The following is a 19533-nucleotide window of genomic DNA, read 5'->3' as shown; positions in this document are numbered from 1 at the left end:
AGTACTAGTATCCTTTTAAAAGGAGACACCAGAGAGACAGCATCTCTCTCTCTCTCTCTCTCATGCTCCTTTCCTCTTTATTTTCCTCTCTCTTTCTGCCTTGTGAAGATACAATGAGAAGGCAACCATCTGCCAGCCACAAAGAGAGCCAGCATATTGATCTTGGATTTTTCAGCCTCCAAAGCTGTGAAATAAATTTCTGTTGTTTATGCCATGTTCAGTTCAGTTCAGTCACTCAGTCGTGTCTGACTCTTTGCGACCCCATGAACTGCAGCACGCCAGGCCTCACTGTCCATCATCAACTCCCAGAGCTCACTGAGATTCACATCCATCGAGTCAGTGATGCCATCCAGCCATCTCATCCTCTGTTGTCCTCTTCTCCTCGTGCCCCCAATCCCTCCCAGCACCAGAGTCTTTTCCAATGAGTCAACTCTTCGCATAAGGTGGCCAAGTACTGGAGTTTCAGCTTTAGCATCATTCCTTCCAAAGAAATCCCAGGGCTGATCTTCAGAATGGACTGGTTGGATCTCCTTACAGTCCAAGGGACTCTCAAGAGTCTTCTCCAACACCACGGTTCAAAAGTATCAATTCTTCGGTGCTCAGCCTTCTTCACAGTCCAACTCTCACATCCATACATGACTACTGGAAAAACCATAGCCTTGACTAGATAGACCTTTGTTGGCAAAGTAATGTCTCTTCTTTTTAATATGCTATCTAGATTGGTCATAAGTTTTCTTCCAAGGAGTAAGCGTCTTCTTTTAATTTCATGGCTGCAGTCACCATCTGCAGTGATTTTGGAGCCCCCAAAAATAAAGTCTGACACTGTTTCCACTGTTTCCCCATCTATTTGCCATGAAGTGCTGGGACCAGATGCCATGATCTTTGTTTTCTGAATGTTGAACTTTAAGCCAACTTTTTCACTCTCCTCTTTCAATTTCATCAAGAGGCTTTTTAGTTCCTCTTCACTTTCTGCCATAAGGGTGGTGTCATCTGTATATCTGAGGTTACTGATATTTCTCCTGGCAATCTTGATTCCAGCTTGTACTTCCTCCAGCCCAGCATTTCTCATGATGTGCTCTGCATATAAGTTAAATAAGCAGAGTGACAATATACACCCTTGATGTATATTTTGGAACCAGTCTGTTCCTATTTGGAACCAGTCTGTTGTTCCATGTCCAGTTCTAACTGTTGCTTCCTGACCTGCATATAGGTTTCTCAAGAGGCAGGTCAGATGGTCTGGTATTTCCATCTCTTTCAGAATTTTCCACACTTTCTTGTGATCCACACAGTCAAAGGCTTTGGCATAGTCAATAAAGCAGAAATAGATGTTTTTCTGGAACTCTCTTGCTTTTTCGATGATCCAGTGGATGTTGGCAATTTGATCTCTGGTTCCTCTGCCTTTTCTAACACCAGCTTGAACATCTGGAAGTTCACAGTTCACATATTGCTGAACCTGGCTTGGAGAATTTTGAGCATTACTCTACTAGCATGTGAGATGAGTGCAATTGTGTGGTAGTCTGAGCATTCTTTGGCATTGCCTTTCTTTGGCATTGAAATAAAAACTGACCTTTTCCAGTCCTCTGGCCACTGCTGAGTTTCCCAAATTTGCTGGCATATTGAGTGCAGCACTTTCACAGCATCATCTTTCAGGATTTGAAATAGCTCCACTGGATTTCCATCACCTCCACTAGCTTTGTTCGTAGTGATGCTTTCTAAGGCCCACTTGACTTCACATTCCAGGATGTCTGGCTTGAGATGAGTGGTCACACCATCGTGATTATCCAGGTCACGAAGATCTTTTTTGTACAGTTCTTCTGTGTATTCTTGCCGCCTCTTCTTAATATCTTCTGCTTCTGTTAGGTCCATACTATTTCTGTCCTTTATCGAGCCCATCTTTGCATGAAATATTCCCTTGGTATCTCTAATTTTCTTGAAGAGATCTTTAGTCTTTCCCATTCTGTTGTTTTCCTCTATTTCTTTGCATTGATCGCTGAAGAAGGCTTTCTTATTTCCTCTTGCTATTCTTTGGAACTCTGCATTCAGATGCTTATATCTTTCCTTTTCTCCTTTACTTTTTGCTTCTCTTCTTTTCACAGCTATTTGTAAGGCCTCCCCAGACAGCCATTTTGCTTTTTTGCATTTCTTTTCCATGGGGATGGTCTTGATCCCTGTCTCCTGTACAATGTCACAAACCTCATTCCATAGTTCATCAGGCACTCTATCTATCAGATCTAGGCCTTTAATTCTATTTCTCACTTCCACTGTATAATCATAAGGGATTTTATTGAGGTCATACTTGAATGGTCTAGCAGTTTTCCCTACTTTCTTCAATTTAAGTATGAATTTGGTAATAAGGAGTTCATGATCTGAGCCACAGTCAGCTCCTGGTCTTGTTTTTGTTGGCTGTATAGAGCTTCTCTGTCTTTGGCTGCAAAGAATATAATCAATCTGATTTTGGTGTTGACCATCTGTTGATGTCCATGTGTAGAGTCCTCTCTTGTGTTGTTGAAAGAGGGTGTTTGCTATGACCAGTGCATTTTCTTGGCAGAACTCTATTAGTCTTTGCCCTGCTTCATTCCGCATTCCAAGGCCAAATTTGCCTGTTACTCCAGGTGTTTCTTGACTTCCTACTTTTGCATTCCAGTCCCCTATAATGAAAAGGACATCTTTTTTGGGTGTTAGTTCTAAAAGGTCTTGTAGGTCTTCATAGAACTGTTCAAGTGCAGCTTCTTCAGCATTAGTGGTTGGGGCATAGACTTGGATTACCATGATATTGAATGGTTTGCCTTGGAAACTAACAGAGGTCATTTTGTGGTTTTTGAGATTGCATCCAAGTACTGCATTTCGGACTCTTTTATTGACCATGATGGCTACTCCATTTCTTCTGAGGGGTTGCTGCCAGCAGTAGTAGATATAATGTTCATCTAAGTTAAATTCACCCATTCCAGTCCATTTTAGTTCGCTGAGTCCTAGAATGTCAACGTTCACTCTTGCCATCTCTTGTTTGACCAATTCCAATTTGCCTTGATTCATGGACCTGACATTCCAGGTTCCTATGCAATATTGCTCTTTACAGCATGGGACCTTGCTTCTCTCACCAGTCACATCCACAGCTGGGTATTGCTTTTGCTCCATCCCTTCATTCTTTCTGGAGTTATTTCTCCACTGATCTCCAGTAGCATATTGGGTATCTACTGACCTGGGGAATTCCTCTTTCAGTATTCTATCATTTTGCCTTTTCGTACTGTTCATGGAGTTCTCAGGGCAAGAATACTGAAGTGGTTTGCCATTCCCTTCTCCAGTGGACCACATTCTATCAGACCTCTCCCCCATGACCCGCCCGTCTTGGGTTGCCCCACTGGCATGGTTTAGTTTCATTGAAATAGAGAATGCTGTGTTCCTAGTGTGATTAGATTGACTAGTTTTCTGTGAGTATGGTTTCAGTGTGTCAGCCCTCTGATGCCCTCTTGCAACACTTACCATCTTACTTGGGTTTCTCTTACCTTGGGCATCGGGTATCTCTTACCTTGGGTATCGGGTATCTCTTTATGGCTGCTCCAGCAAAGCACAGCCTCTGCTCCTTACCTTAGATGAGGGGTATCTCCTCACCAACACCCTTCCTGACCTTCAAAGTGGGATAGCTCCTCTAGGCCCTCCTGCACCCGTGCAGCCACTGCTCCTTGGATGTGGGGTTGCTCCTTACACCATGTAGTCTATACCATTTTGTTATGGCAGTCCAACCTGAATAAGTCATTACTTTCCATAAATGATTTCATTCATTTCTGTAAACAGCTGTGACAGGAGTATATTATTATCACCATTTTACAACTGAGACCATCGTCCTGTACCAAAGACCATAACTTATGGATAAATCTCAGGACACATTGCTAACAGTTGAAAGTGAGTTTGAATCTCAGGTCTGTTAGTTTCTAAGTCTGTTGGTTTCTAAGATCAAGATGACACAGAACAAAAGCCACAGGTTTCCACAGATGTTCCTTCTTTGGCGTCTAGTGGTCTCCAAACAAATTTGCATGTATTCAGCAGAATAATTGATCTATTATTTCTGGTGCTACATAACCTCTTTTTTATTATAGCTTCAAATACCTTTCCCTATGTATTTCCTTCATCTTTTGGTTCCCTATTTCTTTATAGCCTTTTCTCCCTTTTGTGATGAACTTGCTATTGCCTTTATTCAGTGATTATGGTTTGCGTGTGTGCTAAGTTGCCTCAGTTGGGTCCCACTCTTTGTGACCCTGTGGACTGTTGCCCATGAGTCCATGGGATTCTGTCCATGGGATTCTCCAGGCAAGAATACTGGAATGAGTTGCCACGCCCTCCTCCAGGGAATCTTCCCTACCTAGGGACTAAACCACACTCCTGTGGCTCCTACACTGCAGGCAGATTCTTTACCCTTAGCCATGGGACAAGCCATAAATATGGTTTAGGGAGATGCTTATGGAGATTGACAAGGAGTGGGTTTGTCATGGTTTGTTTTTTGCACCAACTTGCCTGGGCCATGTGATACTCAGACATTTAGCCAAACATTACTCTGAATGAGTCTATGGAAATATTTCTGTATGAAATTAATTGAATCAGCAAACTGAGTAAAGTAAATTCCTCTCCCTCATGTGGATGGGTCTCATCCAATCAGTTGAAGGCCTAAATAGAAACAAAAGGCTGACTCTCTTAGGAATAAGGAGGAGCTCCTCCTGCCTAACTGCTTTGAGCTGGGACATCGGTTTTTGTCTGAAGCGAACAGGCTTTTCCTGGGTTTCAAGCCTAATGACATTTGAACTGAATTGACTCTCCTGAATCTTAGTCCTTAAGACATGGGCTGGAAGAATACCATCAGCTGAGTCTCCAGCTTTCCAGCTGCAGATCTGGGGGTTAATCAGTCTTCAGAATTGAGTGAGCCAATTCCTTATAATATACACACACATGAACCCACATATGTATTATGCACATATCCTATTGCTTCTATTGCTCTGTAGAATTTTCTCTCTTTTAATCAAAAGTTATCTTTAGTAAGGGCTCTAAAAATAGTCTCATATATGTTACTATGCATTACTCATGTATTTTCTCAAGCAGTGGGATTTGCTTTCAACATCTGCCTCATTCTGGCATATAAGACATCAGTAAAACTTAATATTTCTTTGCCTCATGAAAGTAGATGTGTTCTTTATCTTCTAATAAGATTGTTTCTTAAGAAAGTTTTGATTAGCCTAGTGTACATGAGATTTATGGGATCTCCGAAGACAGATATGACAGAAACCTTGAGAAGGCAACTCTTTCCCCATCAGAGTCAGAGGTTTGAAAGCTCCTATTCAAACTAGATGTTTCCCTTTTCATGTCTTTAGGAAAAATATTCTTGGTTTCTTTAATAATTTTTTTCTTCCACATTGTCTTTGAGGAACTTAATTACACTCAGAACATAGTCACTCAACGAAATGATGAGTTCTTTCATGTGGACAATTTATTTTATTTTCTGAGTTTTTAATTGGAGGATAATTGCGTTATAATGTTGTGCTAGTTCCTGCCATACAACAATGAGAATCAGCCATAAGTATACATATGTGACCTTCCTCTTGAACCTCCCTCCTTTCCCTCCACCCCATCCCACCCTTTGAGATTGTCACAGAGCACTGGCTTGAGCCCTTGTGTTGTACAACAATTTCCCATTAGCTGTCTATTTTACATATGGCAATGCATATGTTTCAATGCTACTCTCTAAATTCATCCCCCCACTTCTTCCCTAGTTGCTTCCACAAGTCTGTTCTCTACATCTGTATCTCTATTCCTGCCCTGCATGTGATATTTGTTTTTCTCTTTCTGATTTACTTCATTCGGCATAACAAGCTCTACATTCATCCACCTAACTAGAAGTGAAGTGAAGTGAAGTCACTCAGTCATGTCTGACTCTTTGTGACCCCATGGACTGTAGCCTACCAGGCTCCTCTGTCCATGGGATTTTCCAGGCAATAGTCCTGAAGTGGATTGCCATTTCCTTCTCCAAGGGATCTTCCCAACCCAGGGATCAAACCTGGGTCTCCCACATTGTAGACAGATGCTTTACCATCTGAGCCACCAGGGAAGTCCAACTAGAAGTGACTCAAATTCATTCCTTTTTATGGCTGAGTAACGTTCCTTTGCGTGTATGTACCACAGTACCTTATCCAATATCTTATCTTATCCATTCATCTGTCAATAGACATCTAGGTTGCTTCCATGTCCTAGCTATTGTAAACTAAAATGAGGATTGGGGTGCATGTATCTTTTTGAATTATGGTTTTCTCTGGGTGTATGCCCAATAGTGGGATTGCTGGGTCATATGGTAGTTATATATATATATATATATATATTTTTTTTTTTTTTAAGAAATCTTCATAATGTTCTCCACAGTGGTTGTATCAATTTATATTCCCTATGAGGACACTTTCAAGAGTCTAAGACTACTGGCACTTTGAAGGCTCCCATAACACTTTGTATTCAATCCCCCAGGTCATATTTATACAAAATGCTTTTCACTTTTTTTTTTTTTTTTAAAATTTTAAAATCTTTAATTCTTACATGCGTTCCCAAACATGACCCCCCCTCCCACCTCCCTCCCCACAACATCTCTCTGGGTCATCCCCATGTACCAGCCCCAAGCATGCTGCACCCTACGTCAGACATGGACTGGCGATTCACTTCTTACATGATAGTATCTTTTCACTTTTTGAATGCGCTTTGCTCTTGTTTAGAATTTGCTGATTTTATTTATTCTCCCATTTTCCCTTTCTTATTCCTAATGAAACTGAAAGTGAATCAGAAAACTGAGCTATTTACATTTCATAGAACATTATAATCACCGATTTGAGCCAAGACTTCCTCTTCTTTTGTTTTCTATCTTCCCCTCATTTCCACTAATTTTCCTCCCCACATGAAGGCAACTATCCTACATAACTTGTTTGGTTGGTGTTTTTTATAAGTGATTGACCTATGTGTCCTTGAAAAATAGTGTTATTTGGTATGTGTATTTTTAGTTTAGATCTAATGTTCTATGTTCATTCTATTTTTTTTAAATTTGACTTTCAGGCAATGGCAATTTCCTCTACAATGTCTTCACCAACTTTTCCATTCTTTTTGCCTTTGAATTCCTGTATAGAATTCTTTTGGTCTATATTACTTATTTGATTCATAATATATTTGCCTTATATGACTTTCTCTGCTAGTTGGAGAGTGGGCTCCTGGAGGAGAAACCATAGCAATATTTGTTGTTGTTCAGTGACTAAGTCATGATGGACTGTTTGTGACCCCATGGACTGTAGCTTGCCAGGCTTCCCTGTTACCAAAACTTTTTCACGTATTGCTTTAATGCAGTCACATCAAATAAATGAGTGAAAAATGCTCAAGGAAACTAAGCAGCAAATTTACATTCCTAAATTTTTTCATCTGCAATATCTCACCTCCTGAATAAGAAACTGGCCCACACACCTCATGAAAACATTTATATTCTGCACATCTTCTAGGTAAAACCCCAAATGTGGCTCAATACTGCAAAACCATTGATGTCATTGGTGGCCTCATGAATGCAAATTGACATCTCAAAAAGGAGGTCAGCTTGACAGCTCACTCAAAAAAGAACCAACCAGATTTTGATGAGTGAAGGAATGCTGCCAAATAGCCTAGGAGAAAGCACTGGAGAATTAAAAAAAGAAAAGAAAAGAAAAGAAAAAGTTGAAGTGGAGAGAAAAGAAAGGTAACAAACTGCTCATGTAGATAAATAGTGACATTTGGGTTGTTGCAGAAAGCAGGCAATATTGTGGACCTGAATATTCCACCACCTTTCTTTGTGAGAAAAAACAAAGGTTATTAAACTAGAGAATTTCAAAGAGAAGGCAGTGTTCAACCCAATGTAATACTGACCAGGCCAACAGTATTGTCCCCACTCAGAAATGCTTCAACAGAACAAAGGGAAGGATTACAGGAGCCAATAGGTTTTTGTTAAATTCTTGCACAGATGCCAGAGTTGCTTAGGGAATTGCTCAGTTTGTTAACTCTAACCATCAATTCATCCAAAATTCAGGACTTGGTTTTCCCTTCTTGCTTCCATCATTCCTTTGCTGTGTAATTCTGAAAACATTCCCTTCCATCCGGGCCTCAGTGACCTATCCTGGTAAATGGGGTGCTTGCACTTACCACACCCTTGCTTCTAAAGATACACTGAGAAAAGTTAATAGGGAAATTTCGAAGAAAGATTCATCTTTTTGTCCCTCAAGGACATTACAATTGATCACCTAGGTGATGATTCAAGCCATTCAATCTTCACCGTAGTGCATGGACTTCTCTTCCAGCTGGCCTTTGAAAGAAAACCAGCTAGTTAAAGCATCAGCTAGAACCCTCAGCTCTCAATGACTGCAGAATGAAATATAGCTCTCAGCTTAGAAAATGTCCTTCCAGTGCTTCAATAAATAACATTCAGTTTTCAGCCTAGGGAGTTCAATGTAACCCTAGTTACCCCTGACTGCCATCACAACCACTGATTAGTCGGGCAGCAGAAATGATTTATAAAGGTGAATAACCATTCCAAACTTTAATTAAATCATTTTTTAAAGGGCACCAGTCAAGAAAGATGAGAGCTGAACTTCTGTAGGACACTAATTACTAATTACTGTTTCAATGGTTTATCTTGTCTCCTTGTTTCTTTTTAAGATTAGGTGAGAGACTGAACCAATCCACCACTCCCACAGGTGAGCTCTACCTATGAAAAGCTCCAATTATCTCAATGAAGTATTGCTCCAGAGTCCTGTGGATTTCCTCCTCAGTCCTGTTATTGATCAGTTCTCATCCTCTTTTCTCCCTCTTCTCTCTCTCTCTTTCTCTGCTCTCTGTCTTGGTCTCTCCTAGTCTTTCTTGGTTTACAAGATCTTGGCTGCCATGGCAGTAGGAACCATGTGAAAGCACAGGTAGATATTTCTCTTTGAAAAAGTATATAAGGAAATAAAAATGAATGCAAATGACACATGGACCAGAGCTTCTCTAGTGTCCAAGTCACTGCATTGCTGTTGAGTCACTCAGTCATGTCTGACATTTAATGATCCAGTGAAATGCAGCATGCCAGGCTTCCTTGTCCTTTATTATCCAGAATTTGCTCCAGTTCATGTCCATTGAATTGATAATGCCACCCAACCATCTCATCCTCTGTTGCACCCTTCTCTTCCTGCCCTCAGTCTTGCCCAGTGTCAGAGTCTTTTGCAACGAGATGGCTCTTTGTATCAAGTGGCCAAAGTATTAGACCTTAACTTTCACTGTTAGTCCTTCCAGTGATTATTCAGGGTTGATTTCCTTTAGGATTGACTGGTTGGATCTCCTTGCAGTCCAAGGGACTCTCAAGAATCTTCTCCAGCACAATTCAAAATCATGATTTCTTTGGTGCCCAGCTTTCTTCATGGTCCAGCTCTCACATACATACATGACTACTAGAAAAAACATAACTTTGACTATACAGACTTTTGTGGGCAAAGAAATGTTTCTGCTTTTTAATACATTGTCTAGCTTTGGCATAGCTTTTCTTCCAAGGAACTAGCATCTTTTAATTTCATGATTGCAGTCACTGCCACAGTGAATTTGGAGTCCAACAAAATAAAATCTTTCATTGATTCCATCTTTTCCCCACCTCTTTGCCATGAAGTGATGGGACTGGATACCATGATTTAGTTTTTTGAATGCTGAGTTTCAAGTCAGCTTTTTTCACTCTCCTTTTTCACCTTCATCAAGAGGCACTACCGTTACCATGAGCCTCACAAACAACTAACCTAAACACAATACTTACCATAGCTCTTCTCCTAATCTTTCTACTAGCCGTAAGCCTAGCCTACGAATGGACTCAGAAAGGACTCGAATGAACCGAATATGGTATTTAGTTTAAAACAAAATAAATGATTTCGACTCATTAGATTATGATTAAGCTCATAACTACCAAATGTCCCTCGTGTACATGAACATTATAATGGCATTCACAGTATCCCTCACAGGACTACTAATATATCGATCCCACCTAATATCCTCCCTCCTATGCCTAGAAGGAATAATATTATCCCTATTTATTTTAGCCACCCTAATAATCCTAAACTCACATTTCACCTTAGCCAGTATAATGCCCATTATTTTACTAGTTTTCGCAGCTTGCGAAGCAGCACTAGGCCTGTCCCTACTAGTAATGGTATCAAACACATATGGTACCGACTACGTACAAAACCTTAACCTTCTACAATGCTAAAATACATTATCCCCACAATAATACTTATACCCCTAACCTGATTATCAAAAAATAGTATAATTTGAATTAACACCACACTTCACAGCTTGCTAATTAGCCTTACAAGCCTTCTCCTCTTGAATCAATTCGGTGATAATAGCCTCAACTTCTCATTAACTTTTTTCTCCGACTCCTTATCTACACCACTACTAATCCTAACCATATGACTTCTACCCCTAATACTTATAGCTAGCCAACATCACCTATCAAAAGAAAACTTAGCCCGAAAAAAACTCTTCATCTCAATGCTAATTCTACTACAACTATTTCTAATCATAACATTTACTGCCACAGAACTAATCTTTTTCTATATCATGTTCGAAGCAACGCTAGTCCCCACACTCATTATCATTACTCGATGAGGAAATCAAACAGAACGCCTAAACGCTGGCCTCTATTTCTTGTTTTATACACTAACAGGATCCCTACCCCTATTAGTTGCACTAATTTATATTCAAAACACAACAGGATCACTAAATTTCCTTATTCTCCAATACTGAGTTCAACCAATACCTAGCTCCTGATCCAGCACCTTCATATGACTGGCATGCATAATAGCTTTCATAGTAAAAATACCTCTATATGGACTCCACCTTTGACTACCCAAAGCCCATGTAGAAGCCCCAATCGCAGGCTCTATGGTCCTTGCAGCAATCCTACTCAAACTAGGAGGATATGGCATAATACGAATCACATTACTCCTAAATCCAATCACCGACTTTATAGCATATCCATTCATTATACTATCATTATGAGGCATAATCATAACCAGCTCAATTTGCCTTCGTCAAACGGACCTAAAATCACTCATCGCATACTCCTCCGTTAGCCACATAGCACTTGTCATTGTTGCCATCCTCATTCAAACACCCTGAAGCTACATAGGAGCCACCGCCCTAATAATCGCCCATGGTCTTACATCCTCCATACTTTTCTGCCTAGCAAACTCCAACTATGAACGAATCCACAGCCGAACAATAATCCTAGCCCGCGGCCTACAAACACTCCTTCCACTAATAGCCGCCTGATGACTCCTAGCAAGCCTAACTAACCTAGCTCTACCCCCATCAATTAACCTAATCGGAGAACTATTCGTAGTAATATCAACCTTTTCATGATCTAACATCACAATTATTCTAATAGGACTTAATATGGTAATCACCGCTCTATATTCCCTCTATATACTAATCACAACACAACGAGGTAAACACACCCACCACATCAATAACGTTCTACCCTCCTTCACACGAGAAAACGCACTTATATCACTACATATATTACCACTCCTACTTCTATCTCTAAATCCAAAAATCATCCTAGGTCCCCTATACTGTAAATATAGTTTAAGAAAACATTAGATTGTGGATCTAATAATAGAAGCCTATCACCTTCTTATTTACCGAGAAAGTATGCAAGAACTGCTAATTCTATGCCTCCATGTCTGATAACATGGCTTTTTCAAACTTTTAAAGGATGGTAGTTATCCATTGGTCTTAGGAACCAAAAAATTGGTGCAACTCCAAATAAAAGTAATAAACCTATTTTCCTCCCTCACACTAGTTACCCTAATTTTACTAACTGCGCCCATCATAACAATCAATTTCAACACCCATAAATCCACCAATTATCCACTCTATGTAAAAACAACCATTTCATGTGCCTTCATCACTAGCATAATCCCCACAATAATATTTATTCATACAGGACAAGAAATAATCATCTCAAACTGGCACTGACTAACCATCCAAACCCTCAAACTATCACTCAGCTTTAAAATAGACTACTTCTCAATAATATTCGTTCCAGTAGCACTATTCGTTACATGATCCATTATAGAATTCTCAATATGATATATGCACTCAGACCCCAACATTAACCAATTTTTCAAATACCTACTCCTATTTCTCATTACAATACTTATTCTTGTCACTGCAAACAACCTCTTTCAACTCTTCATCGGCTGAGAGGGAGTTGGAATTATATCATTTCTACTAATCGGATGATGGTATGGACGAACAGACGCCAACACAGCAGCCCTACAAGCAATCCTATATAACCGCATTGGCGACATCGGATTTATTCTAGCTATAGCATGGTTCCTAACTAATCTCAACACCTGAGATCTCCAACAAATCTTTATATTAAATCCAAACAACTCAAATCTACCCCTAATAGGACTAATTCTAGCTGCAACCGGAAAATCTGCACAATTTGGCCTACACCCATGACTACCCTCTGCAATAGAGGGCCCAACACCCGTCTCAGCACTACTCCACTCAAGTACAATAGTAGTAGCAGGCATCTTCTTACTAATCCGCTTTTATCCACTGACAGAAAATAATAAATTTGCTCAATCAATCATACTATGTCTAGGGGCTATAACCACACTATTTACAGCAATATGCGCCCTTACCCAAAATGACATCAAAAAAATTATCGCTTTCTCCACATCCAGCCAACTCGGCCTCATAATAGTGACAATCGGAATTAATCAACCCCACCTAGCATTTCTTCACATCTGCACCCATGCCTTCTTCAAAGCCATACTATTTATATGCTCCGGCTCCATCATTCACAGCCTAAACGACGAGCAAGACATCCGAAAAATAGGAGGCTTATTCAAAGCAATGCCATTCACCACAACAGCCCTTATTATTGGCAGCCTCGCACTAACAGGAATACCTTTCCTCACCGGATTCTACTCCAAAGACCTAATTATTGAATCCGCCAACACGTCTTATACCAACGCCTGAGCCCTTTTAATAACACTAATCGCCACCTCCTTTACAGCCATCTACAGCACCCGCATTATCTTTTTTGTACTCCTAGGACAACCCCGATTTCCAACTCTTATTAACATCAATGAAAACAACCCATTTCTAGTTAACTCAATCAAACGCCTATTAATTGGAAGCCTATTTGCAGGATTTATTATCTCCAACAATATTCCCCCAATAACAATTCCCCAAATAACCATGCCCCACTATCTAAAAATAACTGCCTTAACAGTCACAATCCTAGGCTTCATCTTAGCACTAGAAATTAGCAACACAACCCACTACCTAAAATTTAATTATCCATCAAACACATTTAAATTCTCCAACCTATTAGGATATTATCCCACAATTATACATCGCCTAACCCCCTATATAAACCTAACAATAAGCCAAAAATCAGCATCCTCTCTCCTAGACCTAATCTGACTAGAAGCCATCTTACCAAAAACTATTTCACTAGCCCAAATAAAAATATCTACCACAATCACAAACCAAAAAGGCCTAATTAAACTATATTTCCTCTCCTTCCTAATTACAATCCTCATTAGTACAACTCTACTTAATTTCCACGAGTAATTTCCATGATCACTACAACACCAATTAATAAAGATCAACCAGTAACAATAACCAATCAAGTACCATAACTGTATAAAGCAGCAATCCCTATAGCCTCCTCACTGAAAAACCCAGAATCCCCCGTATCATAAATAACTCAATCCCCCATACCATTAAACTTAAATACAATTTCCACCTCCTTATCTTTCAACACGTAATGAACTATAAGAAATTCCATTAATAAACCAGTAATAAATGCCCCTAAAACAACCTTATTAGAAACCCAAACCTCAGGATACTGCTCAGTAGCTATGGCTGTCGTATAACCAAAAACTACCATCATACCTCCCAAATAAATTAAAAAAACTATTAAACCTAAAAAAGATCCACCAAAATTCAATACAATGCCACACCCAACCCCGCCACTTACAATCAACCCCAACCCCCCATAAATAGGTGAAGGTTTTGAAGAAAACCCCACAAAACCCATCACAAAAATTACACTTAAAATAAATACAATGTATGTTATCATCATTCTCACATGGAATCTAACCATGACCAATGATATGAAAAACCATCGTTGTCATTCAACTATAAGAACACTAATGATCAACATCCGAAAAACCCACCCACTAATAAAAATTGTAAACAACGCATTTATTGATCTCCCAGCCCCATCAAATATCTCATCATGATGAAACTTTGGCTCTCTCCTAGGCATTTGCTTAATTTTACAAATCCTAACAGGCCTATTTCTAGCAATACACTACACACCTGACACAACAACAGCATTCTCCTCTGTAACCCACATTTGCCGAGACGTAAACTATGGCTGAATTATCCGATATATACACGCAAACGGAGCATCAATATTTTTTATTTGCCTATTCATGCATGTAGGACGGGGCCTATATTATGGATCATATACCTTCCTAGAAACATGAAATATTGGAGTAATCCTCTTATTTGCAACAATAGCCACACTCCTACCGTTTTTGCATAACATAAACTGCATATAAGTTAAATAAGCAGGGTGATAATGCGCAGCTTTGATATCCTCATTTCCCAGTTTTTAACTAGCCCGTTGTTCCACATCCAGTTCTAACTGTTGCTTCTTAACCTTCATACAGGTTTCTCAGGCGATAAATGAGGTGGTCTGGTATTCCCATTTCTTGAAATATTTTCTACAGTTTGTTGTGATCCACACAGTCAGAAGCATTGGCATCGTCAGTGAAGCAGAAATAGACTTCTTTAGAATTCTCCTGATTTTTCTATGATCCAGTGGATGTAGGAATTTGATTTCCAGCTTTTCTGCCTTTTATGAATCCAGCTTGTACATATGGAAGTCTTAGGTTCATGTACTGTTGAAGCCTAGCTTGAAGGATTTTGAGCATTAGCTTGCTAGCTTGTGAGATGAGTGCAATTGTGCAATAGTTTGAACATTCTTTGAAATTGCCCTTCTTTGGGACTGGAATGAAAACTGACTTTTCCAGTCCTGTGGCCACTGCTGAGTTTTCCAAATTTGCTGCCATATTGAGTACAGCACTTTCACAGCATCATCTTTAGGATTTGGAATAGCTCAGCTGGTAGTCCATCATGTCCACTAATTTTTTTGTAGCAATTTTTCCTAAGGCCCACTTGACTTAACACTCCAGGATATCTGGCTCTACGTGGGTAATCATGCCACTGTGGTTATCTGGGTCATTAGGATCTTTTCTGTACAATTCTTATGTGTATTCTTGCCACCTATTCTTAATCTCTTCTACTTCCCTTAGGTCCTTACTATTTCTGTCCTTTGTTGTGCACATATTTAAATGAAATGTTCCCTTGGTGTCTAATTTTCTTGAAGAAATCTCTAGTCTTTCCCATTCTATTGTTTTCTTCTATTTCTTTGTATTTGTTCACTTAAGAAAGCTTTCTTTTCTCTTCTTGATATATTTGGAACTCTGCATTCAAATGGGTATATCTTTCCCTTTCTCCTTTGCATTTTGTGTCTCTTCTTTTCTCAGCTATTTGTAAGGACTCCTAAGACAACCATTTGCCTTTTTGCATTTCTTTTTCTTGTGCACGGTTTTGTTCACCACATCGTATACAGTGATGCAAACCTCCATTCATAGTTCCTCAGGTAATCTTGTTATCAGATCTAACCCCTTGAATCTACTTGTCACTTCAATTGTATAATCATAACGGGTTTGATTTAGGTCATACCTGAATGGTCTAGTGGTTTTCCCTACTTGCTTCAATTTAAGCCTGACTTTTACAGGCTTATAGTTAAACTAACAATAAGGAGCTCATGATCTGACCCACAGTCAGCTCCCAATCTTGTTGTTTGCTGACTATATAGAGTTTCTCAATCTTTAGCTGCAAAGAATATAATCTATCTGATTGACAGGAAATTATTTACAAATAATATCGTCAGACTACTTGACAAATTAGTGAGTTCTTATGTGTATTCGCTTCCTTGGGAGAAAGGTTGCAATTAAAGGCAAAAAGTGGGTTCTGGTAGCCATCAGTTCAGTTCAGTTCAGTTTAGTCACTCAGTCATGTCCGACTCTCTGTGACCCCATGAATTGCAGCACATTAGGCCTTCTTGTCCATCATCAACTCCCGGAGTTCACTCAAACTCATGTCCATCGAGTCAGTGATGCCATCCAACCATCTCATCCTCTGTCATCCCCTTCTTCTCCTGCTCCCAATCCCTCCCACCATCAGAGTCTTTTCCAATGAGTCAACTCTTCTCATGACATCTAAGTAAATGCAGGTTTCTCATATTTTAGGCACAAATTAGTGGTTCACACTCTGTAATGGATGTGAAAATATGGCTCCTAACCCTGTGATTACAGAGAAGAAATGAAAGAGAGATATAGAAGAGAGAATGGGAGAAGGTAAACACCTGGAAATTTTGGAGTTCAAATACAAGATAGAATATTGTCATTTATACCTCAAAAGCCAAAGCCTTGACTGTGTGGATCACAATAAACTGTGGAAAATTCCAAAAGAGATAGGAATACCAAACCACCTGACCTGCCTCTTGAGAAACCTATATGCAGGTCAGGAAGCAACAGTTAGAACTGGACATGGAACAACAGACTGGTTCCAAATAGGAAAAGGAGTATGTAGAGGCTGTATATTGTCACCCTGATTATTTAACTTATATACAGAGTACCTCATGAGAAACACTGGACTGGAGGAATCACAAGCTGGAATCAAGATTGCTAGGAAAAATATCAATAACCTCAGATATGCAGATGACACCATCCTTATGGCAGAAAGTGAAGAACTAAAGAGCCTCTTGAGGAAAGTGAAAGAGGAGAGTGGAAAACTTGGCTTAAAACTCAACATTTGGAAAACTAAGATCATGGCATCCAGTCCCATCACTTCATGGCAAATAGATGGGGAAACAGTGGAAATGGTGGCTGACTTTATTTTGGAGGGGCTCCAAAATCACTGCAGATGGTGACTGCAGCCATGAAATTAAAAGACGCTTACTCCTTGGAAGAAAAGTTATGACCAACCTAGGCAGCATATTCAAAAGCAGAAACATTACTTTGTCAACAAAGGTCTGTCTAGTCAAAGCCATGGTTTTTCCAGTGGTCATGTACGGATGTGAGCGTTGGACTGTGAAGAAAGCTGAGCGCCAAAGAATTGATGCTTTTGAATTGTGGTGTTGGAGAAGACTCTTGAGAGTCCCTTGGACTGCAAGGAGATCCAACTGGTCCATCCTAAAGGAGATCAGTTCTGAGTGTTCATTGGAAGGACAGATGTTGAAGCTGAAATCCAATACTTTGGCCACCTGATGCAAAGAGCTGACTCATTTGAAATGACCCTGATGTTGGGAAAGATTGAGAGGAGGAGGAGAAGGGGATGACGAAGGATGAGATGGTTGGATGGCATCATCGACTCAATGGACATGGGTTTGGGTGGACTCCAGGAGTTGGTGATGGACAGGGAAGCCCAGTGTGCTGTGGTTTTGGGGTAGCAAAGAGCTGGACATGACTGAGTGATTGAACTGAACTGATACCTCAGAAGGAAGTACCCAAGTATGAGACTGGGGGCCAGAAAGTATTTTATAAGTAAGAAGATGAAAGGTATACTGCATTCATCATCTCTACTCTTCCTTTGTTTGTTTGTTTTCTGGATATCTGTTTGAGGCCCACACATGCCTCTTAATCTCCTGGGACAGTCACATTTGTTATGATGCCTATATTTTAAGATATTTCAGCATAGAGGGTGTAACATAATTCATATGATGGCTTAATTTTTAACTTTTGGTCAATGGTTACTCAAATCAAGAAATCATGGCCCAAAGATGGTTAGCTGGCATCATATGAAAAGGGACCACTCTCCAGGGACAGTTACTCTAGTGCTTCTGCTCTCTGCACTGGGTCAGAACCAGTGTTTTACTAATCAAAATACCAAATATCACATGCTTTAATAGTGAAAACGTAGGTATTGACCCACTTGATAAATGGTAAAAATGGTTTTCTTTGACTTGATTTTAAATGACTCCCTGTCTAGCTGAAGGCCTTGGTTAGTCACTCAAGCCAAGAGCCTAAGTTGCAAATCTTTTGAAGATGATGATTTTTGGGTCAAGTGCAGGTGGGCATCTGAGGGTGAGAGACTCCATAAATATGTCTGGATTGCCTCACCCTGCTGCCCAGCCTGGCCAGGCATTTGTTTAGGAGTCTTTCTGAATATCTGATGCTGACCCTAAGGCACCAAATCCTGTCTGGGCAGTTGTTGTGTCAGCCATAATTGAATCTTTCATGTATCATGTGCAAAACCATTGAAAAGGACATGCCGTGGGATACTTCCCAGCAGTTCAGTGGTTGAGATTCAGTACTTTAACTCCAAGGACACTGGGTTTAATACGTAGTTGGGGGAAAATATCCTGTAAGCTGTGCAGTACATCCTTAAGAAAAAAAAAAGTGGACATGGCATTGGAAACTTATCAAACATAGATGATTTATACGAACTGTTTTTTGCCTGCATGTGTATCTACATGCTTTAATCCAATTTTCAGCTGATGGGTGAGGCTGTGTTCCGTTCCTGTTGTTTGGCCTGTGATATTCAATATCACAGTAATCCAAGTCTATGCCCCAACCTCTAATGCCTAAAGAAGCCGATGTTGGACTGTTCTATGATATTTTACGAGATTTTCTAGAACTAACACCAAAAAAAATCTCCTTTTTACTATAGGGAAATGGAATGCAAAAGAAGGAAGTCATGAGATACCTGGAGTAACAGGCCAGTTTGGCCTTGGAGTACAAAAATAAAGCAGGGCAAAGGCTAGCACAGTTTTGCCAAGAGAATGCACTTGTCAGAGCAAACACCCTCTTCCAACAATACAACAGACGACTCTACACATGGGCATCACCAGATGGTCAATACCGAAATCAGACTGATTATATTCTTTGTGGCCAAAGATGGAGAAGCTCTATACAGTCCCAAAATAAAGGACCAGGAGCTGACTGTGGCCCAATTCAGATATAAATTGGAGAAAGCAGGGAAAACCACTAGACCATTCATGTATGACCTAAATCAATTCTCTTACAATTATACAGTGGAAGTGACAAATATATTCAAAGGATTAGATCTGCTAGACAGAGTACCTGAAGAACTATGGATGGAGGTTTGTGACATTGTACAGGAGGCAGTGATCCAAATGACCCCCAAGAAAAAGAAATGCAAAAACGCAAAATGGTTGTCTAAGGAGGGCTTACAAATAGCTAAGAAAAGAAGAGAAGAGAAAGGCAAAGGAGAAAAGGAAAGATATACCCATTTGAATGCAGAGTTCCAAAGAATAGCAAGGAGAGATAAGAAAGCCTTCCTCAGTGACCAGTGCAAAGAAAGAAAGGAAAACAATAGAATGGGAAAGACTAGAGATCTCTTCAAGAAAATTAC

The sequence above is a fragment of the Ovis canadensis genome, chromosome 3 (assembly GCF_042477335.2).
Source record: "Ovis canadensis isolate MfBH-ARS-UI-01 breed Bighorn chromosome 3, ARS-UI_OviCan_v2, whole genome shotgun sequence".
Classification (NCBI taxonomy): domain Eukaryota; kingdom Metazoa; phylum Chordata; class Mammalia; order Artiodactyla; family Bovidae; genus Ovis; species Ovis canadensis.
This window is presented reverse-complemented; position numbering follows the sequence as displayed.